At 45.5% G+C, this 13,226-nt stretch overlaps 1 long non-coding RNA gene across 1 annotated transcript in view; it reads right to left on the bottom strand.

Annotated features, from left to right (window-relative positions):
- Positions 1-13,226, bottom strand: part of LOC121233858 — a 28,441-nt gene that overhangs the window by 1,272 nt on the left and 13,943 nt on the right. The window contains exon 3 of the long non-coding RNA XR_005934142.1: positions 4,500-4,708. This is a non-coding gene — a long non-coding RNA (uncharacterized LOC121233858). The remainder of the gene's footprint in view (positions 1-4,499; positions 4,709-13,226) is intronic.

Below are 13,226 nucleotides of genomic sequence, written 5' to 3'. Positions count from 1 at the left end.
TAATCCTTAGGCACTTAATTAAGGCATCTACATTAGAAGCCTAATCTCTCTAGGGTCTCTTTATAATCAGTGGAGAAGGACCAAAGCTCCTGAACTGCCTTCTGACAGTCCCTATCTCTTGCTCCATATGCATCAGCTGTATCACGTTGTTATTTGCTGTAAATTGTCAAGAAAAAGTGTCATATAAAGGCAACACCAGAGCTCAGCAAAGGCTAAATGCTACAGCATATCTGACTCCAATCTGGGTGGGAAAGGCTACCCTGCCCTAAGGACGGAAAGGGCAGGAAAAACCACCCCTCCCCACTTCAGCACAGCCTTGGGATGAAATCCTGACCGCATGGAAACACCCACTGGCTGCAGCAGAGCTAGGATTCCCCTCTCCGCCTGGCTTGCCAGATACTACAGCCCGGAGGGCACGCTGCTGTGCCCATCGTTTAAGGGATGTCAAGCAGGGAACAAATTTCATCCCTGGCTGCAGAGTTCACTAATGAAGTCTACAGTTATTTTAGTTCTAGGAGGAACACTCCAGTGTATTTGAGGATTTATTGTGAAATAGAAGCCTATCAAGGGACGCAAAACTTAGGGCGGGTGGGGTGCCTGTTGATGTCCTTATAAAGGAAGTAAATATATAAAAACAGTCTTGGCATCAGGAGTTCGGAAAGAGCCAGTGCTTAGACACAAAGCTTGCCAGAAAAAGCACACATTCTCTTCTGGGAAAAAAAAAATGCCCCCCTGGAGCTTGATTTTGGCAGGAGGCAAAAAGCCAGTTCTGCAGCTTACCAAAGAGCGTGCAGCCAAGGGCACCCAGAGGGGCTACCAGGAAAGACACCAAACCCCATTTATTAATCCACAGGATTCTCGTTTCAGAGCAGGTGAACAGTAAGAAAGTCAACACTTCTAAGGACGTATGTGCAACAAGAAGCCTTCCCAAAGCAAAGCACCTCAGGTGTTGAGCTCTTTGCAAAAACTAGGCCTTGGTTATGGAAGCAGAGCACTTGACAGTCTTCTCCCTCCCTCTTGCCCTGTTTCTGTAGTTGTGAGAAATCTGGCCTTTCACCCCAATACAGGGCATAGCCAGCTGGGAGGCTTTCAGGCCAGCTAGGACCACTCTAATTACCTAACCTGACTTCTTCCCTAACACAGGCTGGAGGATTTTGCCTAAATAATGCACAAGATCCTGCAACAAGGGCTGATGTGACCAGCTTCTGCATTCTGCCTCCGGGCAGGCTGCAACCAGCTCTGAATGTGGCGAAGAGGCAGAAGTCCACGCACGGACCAGTCCCTGGACTAGAGCTCCAGGGAGCCTGGCCTAACACCCTGGCCTGCCGCAGACACCCTGCGTGACCCTGGGCGCTCTGTAGCTACAACCCCTTCAAAGAGCAGTCGAGAAAGGTCTGTGAGCACAGCTTGTTCCCTGACCTGACCACAGCCTGGGCTGTGCAGACCTGTCCGAGGGCACACTCTGCAACAGGCGTGCTTGTGCAGGCAGGTGCCCCAGGATCCCTGGGGCTCAGCATCCAGGTTACTGGTCCATGCAGAAAATCAGACCTCGAGGGCAATGCAGACAAAGCTGCGGGCAATCGCACTCTGCCTCAAGGTTTGTCAAGGTGCGATAAAACAGTACGTGTTCCCTGCAGACCAGCACAGGTCTCCACATGGTAGTGTAATAGTGTGTGATCTTCTGATACCCTTAACAACTCCAAAATTTGGATACAAATGTGAGTCACCATCACGGCCAGGAGCATTTGTGCCAAAGCACTGGCTTGCACACAACTGCAGGAGGAACAGGCCCTGGGAGGAAACAGGCAGCTGCACCCACCTGTGAAATGGATGCTTCCGTGGGTTTTTCCACTTCTTAACTTACTGCATGCTTAATTATCCTGAAGGAAAACTGCTGGGAGGGAGGCTATGTTTAAGGTGGACCTGGGCAGGCTCATTTAAGGAGGCCTCCTGATCTACAGGACTCCTTCGGTGCACAGCTCTGATGTATCTGAATAGCACTCTATCTTTTATGGGATTTGGTCCTCACAACACCTGCACAGATGAGGCAAAAAAGGATGTGCTCAAGGTAATATGGCTTGTGAAAGAGAAGGGACTAACGTGAGGTGTCTCTAGTTATGGGCTACTCCATTAATCACTGGGATCTGCCACCCCCTGAATAAGCAGCCACTCTGCCATAATTACCAGGAGCTTTTCCTAGTGCATAAGCCAGGCACTGCTCTGTCTGTGCAGCCAGGTGCAAGGTTGAATCCTCCACTGGGTCCCATCTCTCCAAAAACCTCTGATATCACCTAAGCTCAAAGGCTCTCTGCCCTAAAATCCAGGACTCAGCCCCTCAATCAAAATAGCTCTGCTGAAATCAATAAGTCTTCCCTAATTTATACCAGCTGCACATCTCACACAGACTGAACAGGCAGCAACATGTCCCTGAGCTCTGCCAGGCTGGTAGGACCTGGAGGGGTGGGTGGCCTACCAGGACTTGTGTGTATGTCTCATTAGGGATTTGGGATTCCAACAGGAGCCTGCCCACACCTTTCCCATTCAGGTTTTGGAAAAATTCCAGCTCATTACATGGAATCAGTGAATAATTTAGGTTGGAAGGACCCCTAGGTCATCTGGTTCCTCCTGCAGCTGATCCCAGTGCAGAGGTTAGAGAAGAAGGGTAGACTTCAGAGACCAAGAGAGAAGTGCAGGTCAATGGGGTCTGCAAGTTCAGCAAGGCAGTGTTCTTGCCAGCTTGTTCCTGTATGGCACAAATGAATCTCAGCATGTGAATCTTTGATTAGCTTTCTAGCCCCTGCGGCTGTAATTGTGAGCCAGCCTTAACAAAGGGTTTGCACCTTTAGAGAAGCAGCGACTTCTCTCAGCTGACGGGATTGTTAACCTTGGAATGTAATGCAGACACCTTCGAAATTAGCTGTAAACCAACTACTTCACTCCTGGTTAAAGAACATGATCTTCCTCTGAAGGTCTGCACAAACTGCTGGAAGTTACAAACTGATGAAAAATAATTTGGGAAATGTTAAGTGTGAGACTTTCACTCACATGTTCTTAATTCTTTGTTTTTGTTACAGACACACATCTATGAGGTTGATCTTTCATATTTGTTTTTTTCATTTATTTCCTTACTAATAGATTTCTTAGAAGTTTCACATCACAAATGTTTAAGAAAAGACAAGTCCCAGGCTCCATGAATAGCCTTGTTATAAGAGTGGCATAATTTTACACAACATTAATAAGGAAATAGCCTGTATTTGCAGCTATTCTTGCTTTCAGACACACTGAACTCACACAAGCTGAAGAAGACAAAATGTTTCCGCAGGCTGCAACCTGCATGAGGTCTCTAGTGGGGCTTTCACGTGAGCAGAGTCAGTGCTGTGCTCCTGGGCCCCAGCAGTGGTCACCTGCTCCTCTGTCTGTATGTTGGATGTTGTGTGCTGCTTCTCAGCACCTGGTGCTTCTCTCCTCCCTTAGCCCCTTGTCCTAAACTGCCCTAGCTCTCTTCCCCAGACACTTCTGTGATGTTAGAAACCCTCTTGCTATATTTAGAGGTGACAGTTTTATTAGCTAGTAGTGGAACGTTACTAGTTCTGCCTACAAATGCTGCATTTTTTCATACCATTTTATGTACAGATACAACAGCATTAGTGTTACAAACCTGCTTAAACCACTTTAAGTTCAGAGCCTTTATTTTCAGTATGGCTTTTGCCACACTGTCTTTTAAATACCCTGCTGCTGGTAAACCAACCACTATGACAGACGACTAAAGCTTTTACAGTTTAGGCCATTTTACCCCAGAGATGCAGCAACAGATGTTTTCAAATAAGTTTTACAAAGCCTCAGTCTGCTGTTGTTGTTGCTGTTTTAAGGAAGTTATTTGAACCAATAATTTTCATCTCTATAGTTTAAATTGTTTCACCCTCTGAAGCATGATGTCATCTGGCAACAGAGGTGCACAAAGATGGGTTTGAAAGCAGACTTTAGGTGAATAATATTCACTTGTTTTTTTCCAATCTGATCCCTGCAATACAGCCATGAGTCAGGTAAAAGAAAAGCTGTAGCTGGTTCAATTTCTTTGCCAGGCAAATAGCCCCAAATCATCTTTACTCTAATGCCTCTTTATGCAGTCATTTCACAATGTTCTCCCTTGTGCATTAGACTGGAAATTAATGACCTGCCTGGCAGAGATAGGCCAATCTGCTAAGTCAAGAGGCTTTGTTAAAAAACAGTTATTGGGGATTCTCAAATTATTACAGTTTTGAGCCCAAGGTGTCCTGACCTCAAAAAAGGGGATAGGTGAAATGAAAACTATGGAGCCTGGCTATGTTTCAAGGAGGCAAGGAAAAAAGCCTTTTCCTGCCTGGGCAGCTCCTGGTCACTTGGCACTCAGCACCTTCAAAAACTACAGAAATGTTCTCGACTCTGGTATTAACTGTTAGAGCTCTGTGTGTCCCTGATGTTCCAAGTGGGGAAGTAACTAACCAGCTACATAGACTCACCAGCGTCATTGCCTTTCCACAAAAACAGTGAAACTCGCACTCTCCATGTGCAAGTCCTCTGGACCGGTGAAGTTCCTGCTCTGCTATGCTCATCTTCCTTCAGAGGAAGCAGTGAGGGCCAGGACACAGCTCAAATGCCTGCAAGCCCTGCAAGCCTGTTCATTCTGCCCCAAACAAGGAGGGCTGGCAGGGCCCTGTGGATCCCTTTCCTAGAACAAAGGAAACAAACAAAATTACTTCCAGCTTCTCAAATTCTTCTCAAAATAATATGTCAGCTTAGTCTGTACTGCTATCCTGTAAAAAGAATTTGGAGAAACAAAAGGAATGAGACAAATTCCCATGCTTGCACTGGGGCTATTCTCTTTACCAGAATGTACATGGGAAAGAGCTTGCGATGCTATTTTAAGCCCTAGGTGTATTTCAAGGGGATCTCAGCTGAAGAGGCCAGGGAAGAGGCCAGGCTGTGCTGAGTCAGAGGGGAATCCCATGAACGAGCCTCATGACAAGGATATAAGACCCTTTTTTGTCCTTCACATGGACTAAAATTAGAGTTGAAAGAAAGAATCTTGTGGCAGAAAAATCACCCGCAACAAAGGGACCTCAGGAGCAGAAGCATGAGGTTAATTTGACACTGCACTGATATAACGAAAGCCAGAACTTTACCCCTAGCATTCCTGTGGCAACTGCACAGTGATTATGCTAGTCCCTGCTTTCATCAGAGAATGATTTCAGCTGGCAGTGGGGCTCAAGTGATGTGTTCACTGCAGGATGAACTTCTGAGGTTATATACACAGCGCTGGCAATCATTCCTTCCCTGGTGATTTTGAGACTAACTTTATGGATAGTCATCCCACAGCTCAAACAAAGTGTTATGAAGTACAGAACATTTAAAGCAGCATTGTTGTGATCGACAAGGATTTCATGTTCCAAAAAGATTACTGAAACATTCTGCCTGGTCAGTGCAGCTACTGGCCATGTGCCTTTTCATCAGCACCAGCTGGTCTTCAAAAGAAGACAAAGGATCCCTGCTGAGAGCGAAGCCACGCAAACAGCAGGCAGAGAGCCCAACCCTTTCTGGAGAGGGGTTCCCACAACCCTGGTCCGCGGAGCCATGTTAGCACCAGGTTTTGGTGACCCGGTGTTAGATTCAGATCTGTGAGCTCAAGACCAAACCCATTCTCCCTTCTCAGTCTTAAGGCTGGAAATGGTGTTTACTGCGCGGCCCCCCACCAGGCTTGGCTGGCTGCTGGTGCAGCTTGTGCCAGTGTCTGCTCAGCTCTTTCCCACACTCAGAATCTCATTTTTGCTGTTCCACAGGCTACAGCATAACTAGCCTTTAGGGGAGACTTGTCAGTGCCTGCAAGCTCGGTCTCATCTGCTGCCATGAGCTCAGTACAGCCTCTCCTCCAAAGCCAGCACTGGGAGGTCATCGCTTGCCTTGGGTTCGAATGCCAGAAATACCCAACTCAGCAGAGATTTCTGGCTCAAAAGCTGCCACTTCCATAGGAGCCTCCAGGGAGGGGAAGGGATAGGCTTCACTTAATTGTTTTGTTTTTAAAGTAGCACTCCCTCATCCTATTTTTGTCCTACAGTTGTTTTAATTGGACAGCTCTAAAGCTCTTTGCAGCTCATTCAAAAGGAGGGAGAGAGAGCAGACCCTTCAGCTTTACCCCTTCCCTACAGAGGGATTGTTGCTGTTCCAAGTCTTCCCACCTAATGACTTATTGGACAAAAGGGAGAGCTCTTGATCTGTGCCAATGACTCCAAAGTGACGTGGGGCACAGCAGGGTTGGGAAGGAGACAGCGTGAAAGGGTTTTCTGTCCTCTCTCCTTGAGTTGCCTCCTGAAGTCATTGTGCCCTGTGAATACCGTTGAGGAAGGTGACTGGCATGGCAGGGAGGCAGTGATGTAGGATGTGCACACAGCATGCTTGGCAAGAGGTGGCTGACTTGTAGCTGGAAGACAGAATAGAGCAGCTCAGGAAAAGGGATCTTAAAATAATCTTGTCACTCAAATCTCTCAGGTGAGGCCATGAAATGAGCTTGGGGAACGGCAATTCCCATCTTCTTGCAAGGTTTATTATTTTCTCTGGTTGTGGTTGAGTTATTTTCTGAGCGCAGGTGTTCCTGTTTGCACATTCAGCAACACTTCCCATCAATTCATAGCAGAGTGAAGCTACGAGGGAACAACAGGTCCCTTCCCGATCTCTTCAGTGCCGCCATCACCTCAGCCTCTGTACTAGTCAAGTCTCTCCTACACGCAAGATCTGAGGTAGGTCCTTTCTATTTCCCGAGAGAGAGACACATCTGCACTGGGTCTCCTGGGAAGATGATTCCATGTAAAGCTTTTAAAGAGAGAAGCTCCTAATTCTGCAGTATCTGGGGTTGTTCCGCCCCAGGTGAGAGCTCAACGGGCACTGTGAACCTCTGGATTTTGGAGGGCATCAGCAGAGCCATAGCAGGAACAGTCAGCAATCATCAATCCCCATGTTTCTTCTCTATCAGACTCTCTCCTCAGATGACGAGAGGGACGAGGTACAGGGGAAGGTCTATTTTCATGTTGTAGATGCTGTAAAATTAAACTGGAGGGAGCGTGCTTGTGTCATGCAGCCTAATGAGCACCTCAATAGTAACAGCACTTCCCAGGTGTCATGTGCTTGCCCTTTTCTTAGGGAAAAAGGTTGTAGAAAGCATTGAGCAACCACAGACCTTGCACCAGCCTCTGTGCTGCCCCGAGCAGTCTGCTTGGTGGCCGCTGGAAAACACAGAGCATCTTCAGTGCTGGGGGCAAGAGCAGGTCCAGCTGCAAATCTTACCCCTACTTTCTGGATATACAGCATACCTGTCTCATAACACCTAGGGCCAGCAGCTAACATGGCTACAGCTCATGCTGGCTCTGGTGAGCCAGGCTTTAGTGGGAAAGCTGATATTCTCCTAGCAGGATTTGGGCTTTCCTCAGGGCATGGAAGGGAGGGCGAAAGCATTTCTCCTTTCCTTTCCTGTGCAGAATGGAGAAGCAGCACGTATCTGACCCTGCTATTTCAGTCCCAGGTAAGTGAAATGGTCATAAAAGCATCTGTATGAGATATGAGTAAATGTGAGGGAGGATAGGGGCTCTACGGCGGTTGTATTATCCTTCCACATCCTTTACAGGAAGATATTCACTCTGTAAATATCATAGGTTATGGCTGGGCCTGGAGTTCATGCTGAGTTTAATGGACTGTACTAAGCAAGCAGTGTGCATGTGAATCTGCATGTGTATTTCTTCTCTCTTGCTGGAGGGAAACTATTCTGGGTTCTCCTTACCTGACTGACAGCTCCTGAGTCAGGGAGCTCTGTGGCTCTCCTTAGGCTAAATTGCCATTTCAAAATAGTGCTGCTGTATTTAAGGAGGGGAAGAAAGGCAAAACCATCCAGTATCGATGAACATCAAGTTTATTCCTGAGAGCTACAGGAACCTGAAATCTGGAGAGAGCTAGAAAACACTGATTAGAGATAGGGCCTGGGAGGACCCCCACCAGTTTACACCAGTTGAGCATCTGACCTCAATTCCCTTTGGGGTTTTGGCACTCAGACTGCTAGGGTGCTTTTGGAAATAATTCTAAGCATTCGTCTGCATCTTTAGACCCCTAACTACCTCCAGTTCAGCACTGGATCTCAATTTCTTCTGGCAGCTAAGGTTGTTTTGATCAAGGTTTTGGCCTGCCTGAGGGCTCAGCGCCAATAGAGAAGCTGCTGTCGGCATCCCCAAAGCTCAGCCCCCTCCTCTGTTAGAGCATCCTGCTCCTCCACGTTCCTGTTGCATATACCTGGAACTGCTGTGACCGTGGCAGGATGACTGCCCAGTTATACAGCCACAGGAACTGTCCCTCTGCAGTCCCCCGTGGCATTAATCAACACGCTCCCTCCAAGGGTTCCTTCTTTGTTTACAAACTAAAGAAACCCAAATTCTTGCATTACTGAGAATTTCCGCTCAGCTGTGGGTCACATTTTAAGATTCCTGTTTTTCTTTCCAAGTAACAAATGTTTGTTTTGCTGAAGAAAAAGGGAGTGATCCTGTTCCACATGAATGGGTGTAAATCAGGAGTAATTCCACTGAATCCAAGGGGCCAGGAGCAGGGAAAACCCAGCATGAGTAGTGCATCCTGCCCATTCGTATGAGCATATGAAGGCCAGATTTTTTAATTCCTTTACCCCCCACTGCTTTTGTTCTCTTCCCACCCTTACCCTGTCTCCCTGTTAGAAAGAATGTCATGACTGGGATGTCAAAGAGCAGTTATCACTAGATGTTTGGTTGGGGTTTTTTAATAAATATATGATGTTCTCCAGATGCTAAAGAACCAAGTAGGCTTCAGATGATCGCCTCTGCTCTCATTTACACGGCTATAAATCCTGAGTCACTTCTCTTACTTCAGCAGACTAATGCCAGATGGAAGCAGAGGAACTAAGATCAGCATCCAACCCTGAGCTACTAAAAGCAAACTGACCAACTGCATTTCTTAGAGAAAGACTTTTACAATGATTAATGACAGACAGACAAACAAAAGAGGGGCCTTGGGACACATTTCTCTAAGTCACAACAATTTTCACTTAAACAACTGGGACATTTTTTAAAGCCCAAAACAAGAGAGACAAAACTATTTACTGTGCTGAACTGACCTAGTTTATTTTTTTCTTCTTTTTAAGAAGATACATGCTTACTGGGAACATGAATGAAAAGGTCCTGTTCACAACTTTGCCTTAACATTGCCTGAACTAAATGTCATTTGGGTTTAAGTCAACATGAGTCAGGCATCAGGCGAAAAGAATGGTTCCCACAGCCCCAGATCACGAATCAGTGCCCTTTAATACAACTGCTTCTGCTCTCAGTGGTGCCACGAGTCCAGGCAGAGTCAAAGGAGCTTTTCTAGGTTTATGCAGCTTCTGCAGAAGCCAGAATCAGGTATAGTTTTGAGGTCCACCCAAGTAACACAGCTTTTGCTCTCATGGTTGTGTACGATTAGTTGCAACTGCATTTTAGTTCGGTTTCAGCAGGCCAGTTGTAACCCTGGTTCGAGTTTGGGGTCTGAGGAGCACTGGATGGGAAAAAGTCTTGCAAGAAAGGCCTTGTGATCCTCCCAAAGGATGGCTGAGAAGCAGAGATTTCCATGCAAAATGTTCATCTTTGCACACTAATCCAGCTTCTCACAACTGCAAGATACACTGCAAGATCATTTGCACACTTTTTCTGACTAATTTAGGTTTGACATACAGTTAAGTCTCCTGTTTACGTCATTTCTGAAGTGAATCATGGACATTTGTGTTGTGTTGACACAAATTTATGGACGAAGTTATTTGATTCTTCAAATGGTTCCCAGATCCTGTTTATAAATTCTTTTATACTTTAGATCAGATGCGTCAGCATGAGCCAGGACACCTTTCATTGTTCTGGTAGTGCAAAGCAGCCATAAGCCTAGTTTAGTCAGCCAGTTAAAGTGGATTTACTGGTGCTTTGGACTTGAAGCTGCCCAGACAGCCAGAGGATATCAGTGAATACTGTCTGCATGTGGCACATTTCAGATGGATCCTTACAAAAAATGTGTACTTTCCTAAGAGAGATGTTTGTGACACTTTATGCTCTCTTCCTTCCGTAAACATAGCGCATTTTATTGAAAACAGCTGGATTTGCACCAGTCTCAAAGAGATTATGGTCTGTGCTGGTCTTGTTCTGACAGTTACAGGTGTCAAAGATGGTCAATAAAGAACTTTTTCCTTTCAAGGTACAAAATGGACGTGGCAAGAAAAGTGCATTTTAGACACACGTACAAGCTCTTATATCGGAGTGTCTGGGCATGTTAAAATCTTTTTCACATGGCTTAGTGTTTACTGGTGTCAGAGGTGGATAGCCTCAGAGCAGCTGTTTGGCTCATTAGCTCTCAGACATGGAGAATGTTTGTCCTGGGAACAGTATTTATAACCTTCCTAGGCAAATGAGAGCCAAGATATTTCAAAACACAGTTTGTACTGGAGTGATATCTCTCCTCCCAAATACCGCACCACAAAAGTTTCTAACTAGTCACTGGGATTACCAAGACAGCAGGGAATCTAGCGGAAAAAGTGTATTCTAGATTTTGTAGGCCAATCCTGCTTTTGGTTAGGGTAAAGAAAGAATAACTTTCTTGAGTTGACAGATCTGCGGTGTTACCTGGCCAAAAGCAAGTTAAGAAAGAATCAGTTCCCATTCCTCTTTTATGAGAAGAATGTGCAGTGGGAGAGTTAGAACGGACTGTTGGCTAATGCAGTCTTTTATGAAAAGAGTTTACAAGAAGGCACAGGTGAGGCTTTCTAAAGTACTTAAGTGCTGCAGGAGCCTATTTGCACCACTAAAGTCATTAGGATCTCATCAATAAAAACTTATGTGACAAGACAGAGAAGAAAAGGATTTTCTGCAGAACCAGTCACTTCCCTATATTTCCCTTGCCTTCTTTAAGATTCACGTATTTAAAACCTTATGGCCCAAAGAAGAACTAATTTCAAATAAACTGTAAGTATCTATTTGGAGATCTTCTGGCAAGTTTTACAGTATCACAGGGTTTCTTAAGAAGCTTTTCCAGCGCCTGGGAGCACATATTTTCTTTCCCCACAGAAAAGCAGCAGCTATTTGACATTCCACTCCTCAAGGTGCCTAGTTCCTATGTCTCTGAATGATGGATTTCTCTGACCAGCACAATCCAAATAAAGGGAGCCGCCAGGCTTTCCCAGAAACATGAAATGGCCACATTCAAGAATCTCAAAGGCAAGCAAATATCCTCATTTTCAGAGATGAGAGATAAACAACTATTCAGCAGAAGCTGTGAAGACAACATTTGACCCACATCCCTACATTTTCACTAGCAGCTGGTGATCTAGGGTATTTTCAAATCTTGTGATATATGATTTTTTTAATGCTAGATAACCATCTTGTGAAGAATCACCCTCAATTTAAAACCACTATCTTAAAAACTGAATCTCAAGTCTTTTATATCCTATTCCTTTCTCTATTCCACATCATTAGAGACACACTGCCACTCTGAGCAGAGACTCCAAATGTCCTTTCACATGCACCAAGACAAATCAGAAGACTCAGAAGACAACATAGCTATACTACAGTGAAATGGGTACAGTCATTTCCATGGGGTAATTACCACTGAATAGTCCTAGCTTGATTTCCAATCACACAAAACAGTCCGGTCACTTCACCTTAGTCTCACACACTCTCCTTTCGGTGCTTCTTGATATGTTAACTACATATGTGACTTTTTAACTCGATTGTAACTTCTCAGGATTATCAGGAATGGGATCAGATGGGAACAATCTGCTACTACTTCATCAGGAGGATGTGAGTTGCAGTGAGTCTGAGACTAGAAGGCATGATAAATGATAAGATAGACGGATTATAAGTTCCAACAAGGGATGCTGGAAAAGCCTCAAGAAGGAATAAAAAATTAAGCAGAAGAGGAAAGTCTGTTTTGAGAAAGCACTGGTGCCAGCTTGTTGTGTTTCTGGAGCCCATATGTGGATCTGTATATTTTTACATCAGCACCTGTCCAAGACGCACCCCTCCTTGTAGGTGCCCCCTTCATAGGAAATTTCCACAGACACACTAATTCACAGCTGCATGCAAAATGCTTTGCCATGTCCCTCGGATGCCCCTAACCCATAAAACACGATTTCAGAGCATGGCTAGAAAATCTTGTCAGTTCCCAGGCTGGTACATAGTGTTCAGGTGTAACAGGAATGATATGGTTACTTTGCACGGTCCTGCTGAGAACTACATCCCAGGTTTTCATAGGTTTAGGTTTTGCTTAGCATTTTCATTTTTACCATAGGACAATCAATTGGCTGCTTCAGATATGGAGAAATCTGAAAGTGGTTTCCATATTTACAGTGGGAGAAAACAATAGCGTGCCCTTAGGTCCAAGTCTCTCTCAGTTATTCCCACCTCCTGCCTCAGTTTAACTTCTGCAAAAGGAAGGAAGTCCATCAATCCAAGGGAACACATTTCTTTCCTATCTGCATGCCATGAGACTCGACAGCAGTGCGCAGAATGGAGCACAAAGGCGGCACCTTACACAGCACAGCTGAAGCACCATGGCCTCATCTGACTCCTCCTTTTACTACTTTAATCCTGAGTCCCCTACCTCTTGTCACACTCACACTGGAACCGCACTCAGTTCTTCAGTCCTCCACCCCTCTAGCCCAAGCCACCTCATGCAGCCATCACTGTGCCTGAAATAGGAATCACTGAGTAACAGAGCCAAAAAGTTGAACTCACAAAGCAGCAAAAGGAGAGAAAAGCATTTCATGTGAGAGAGGCCAAGCCTGCTCCAGTGTCATCTCTGATCATACCCAGCCAGCCTCTTTCTCTCTTTGCTTCATTTCTCATTTTCACTGGTGGCAAAAGAAGAACCTGTCTTGTAACAAGCTGACCTTTCAGCTGAACTTCTCAGCCCCTCCTCATCTTTTGAATCATATGTAAATAATTATACTAGTATTGAACATTTACCTATTCTGAACATAGTGCCTTCCCGCCACAAAGCACCTTGCAAAGTTTAAAAGCTTGGCCACAAATCCCCAGAGAAGCAGCTTTCTATCCCTGACCTCAATGTGCAACAGAAGGTACTACAGTACAGAGGAGAGAGGCAACTTGCTTGAGGCCACACAGCAAGCCTACAGCCGAGCCAAGAGCAAAAGGCAGCTCTGCTCACTC

This window comes from Aquila chrysaetos, chromosome 16 (genome assembly GCF_900496995.4).
Source record: "Aquila chrysaetos chrysaetos chromosome 16, bAquChr1.4, whole genome shotgun sequence".
Classification (NCBI taxonomy): domain Eukaryota; kingdom Metazoa; phylum Chordata; class Aves; order Accipitriformes; family Accipitridae; genus Aquila; species Aquila chrysaetos.
The sequence above is the reverse complement of the archived record's forward strand: the minus strand, read 5'-3'. Positions and strand labels throughout refer to the sequence as shown.